We start from the raw sequence: 2,918 nt of genomic DNA, 5'->3' as shown, positions 1-2,918 counted from the left end.
GCTTTGCGAGAGATTTACTGTATTATATATATTTTTTAATCTTGGCTACCAGCACTCAGGAGCAAGTCATCATACCTGGAAACGAGGAGATGTTCAGGTGTAAGAAGATTTCAGCCACAGAGTCTGACATGAGACACGCCTATTTTTCAACGTGTAAGTACAAACTCATTACTCAACACTCATTACTCATTACATTGCTCCGGTTCTAGCAAAGTGAGGTTTTATTTATCAATAATAAACTCTGTCTCTTCCACTGACTCATCAACTCTTTCCCAAACATCACCAAACATGTGTACCGGCCTTACTGGCTCCCTCACTCAGCTCACATACATTCACACAATGATCACTACATGATATTGATGTGTTTAGCGTTGATGAAAGCAAAAAATCCTACAACCATCAGCCATAACATTAAAACACTAAGAGGTGAACAGCATTGTTTCCTGTATGCAGCATTATCTGGCCTTGACCAAAATGAGTCAGAAAACACAGAGCATCACAGCTTCCTGTGTATAGAGCTTGTAAGTGCAGAAAAAGTATGTCTTTTATTTATTTATTTATTTTTTCTGTTTTTGGTATGCATTTCCGGATATGTTGGTCGCACAGGTGTAGGTGGGTATTTATGTAATCAGTGCTCCTGTTTAAAGTTAGAGAGGCTCACCCCCATAGAGAGGGGGTGAGCCAGGGGAACGCTTACTGTCTGTTGACCGTTTTATTAATTCTCAACGGGTCTACAATTTCAAGTGTTTTTCTCTGATGGATTTTATTCAACCGAACATTAATAAATCTACATGGTTTTAAATGCTGAGAAACCAAACGCGTCACAGAGTTTGTCCTGCTGCTTAGCCTCTTAGCGGCTATATGTTGCCGCTATAGAGCTACATAGATGCAGAGTGTTTAAAGAGCCCGTGCTGACTCCTGTACAACACCCACAGCGATGGGGAAAGTGGCCTGGTTTGATGGATCAGGGTTTTCCAAATTTTATTTTATTTTTAATTTTTTTTTATATAATGTGGATTGCTTGGTCTGTGGGCATGGCTTCCCTGGGGAATAGTTAACACCACATGCACTATGTGAAGAAGAGAGTTTGAAAAAGAGCTGGTGGAGGAAATGTAATACCCTGGATGGAGATCTGTGGGGAGAACTTGGGTCTTCGTAATTATTGGATGTTACTTTGATTTTCTGAATATACCACCTACCTAAACCAGGTTAAATGCCCTTATGGTAAAGGTATTCCTGAATTGGCATTTATCAGCAGGATAATGCACTCTACACATCAACACTGCAACACACTGCCAAGTTTGTTTAAAATGTGTTCAAAAAGCAATAACAATGGACATGAAACTGAAAATGGTTGCTGTTTTTATTTTTTCAATAACATTTTATTAACACCGGAAATGTTTGAGTTTGATTGATGGGAAGATGGTTATTTATGGTAGTATAGGAAGGCTAGGCAGCTACAGTGTAAGCATAAAGATAATAAATTTAATAATAAAACATCTAAAAGCAAATCGATCCAAAGTTATAAGCTATAGTGTTGTTAGCAGGCAGCAGGAGGGGCCCAAATGCAAGACGCCTCTTTCTAATGGGAACTACCAATAGGAGAGTTAAACAGTTCCGATTCTAGACAGCAGCAATGCAGAACATAACAAAATCAAAGCAGGAAAACAGTCCAAAGGTCAATACACAGAAAATAGATCAATGCAGGACAGGAGATACACAGATTCCACAATAGGAATAAAAAGACCACAAATGCAGGATCCCACTGGAGAATAATTAAACACTCTTTAGTGAAAGGACTAGAGAAAAGAAATAGGCATCCAAAAACTTATGAGCACAGTCAACTGTAGGGGAGGAAACAAAAACAATAAACAGTCCAGGGTCGGAAAACAGGCAAAATCAGCAATGCAAGCAGAGACAAAACTAAATTCAAAAACAGTTCTAGTTCAATACCAGAAAACAGTATAATGCAGGCAGAGGCTAAATTTAATCCAAGAATTCAAAATATCCAGCACACCATACAGAGAAATATACAGTAGGTCAGAGCAAAAGTCAAACCAAAAGAGAGTTCAAAATCCAAACTAGAAGGGAAGGGCAGAACAGGGATCAGAAAGAGGAGTCAGGAACAGGAAACTAGAGCAGGTGGAATGGCAAAACTTATCTCAGGGACTCAAGGAGCCCATGCATCCAATATCTCATTGATAGGTGTTAATGTTTAACACTAGATTAAATGAAAAGGTAGAATAGTAACCATGACAAACTATATATAATTCGAAAGGTCTAAGCCTCGTATAACGAATGTATTTGCTGAAAAGAAATGCAACACTTACACTATAACTGTAATAACAAGTCACAATCGCATCCACTGAAGCAAATCCCATTTTATTTGGAAAGATAAAGGTCCACCGAACAACATGCCTTAAAGCATTTTCAGTCCAACAAGTCAAAGGTGTTGTAATTTAGATGGTATTTTTTGTTTATGTGGTAGTACTTCGGGGGTGTTTGTATATTTGTAATAACTTTCTCATTAAAAACCACAGCTTGGTGGTAAAAAAAAAGAAGAAGCAAATATGTCTGGTAAAATATAGTATTCCAAAACAAATAAGGCCACCCACTAAAAAACAAGTCAAAGGGGGAATCTTGGGCCTGAGCATCCACTCTCTCTGTAGGTGTGGTGGTGACGTTTGCAATGCACCACCTATTCCGCGAACCCTGAACGTCAAGTCAAGTCAAGTCAAGTTTATTTCTATAGGGCTTTTCACAACAGCTAGCAGATGTCCTTACTGACATCTTCAACATCTCCCTGAGCAGCAAAGTTGTTCCCACATGCCTCAAGACAACGACCATTGTTCCCGTGCCGAAGAAGTCTTCTGTCTCCTGCCTTAATGACTATCGTCCTGTCGCGCTCACACCCATCG

The sequence above is a fragment of the Silurus aristotelis genome (assembly GCF_946808225.1).
Source record: "Silurus aristotelis genome assembly, chromosome: 15".
Lineage (NCBI taxonomy): Eukaryota > Metazoa > Chordata > Actinopteri > Siluriformes > Siluridae > Silurus > Silurus aristotelis.
Note: the sequence above shows the minus strand (reverse complement) of the source record.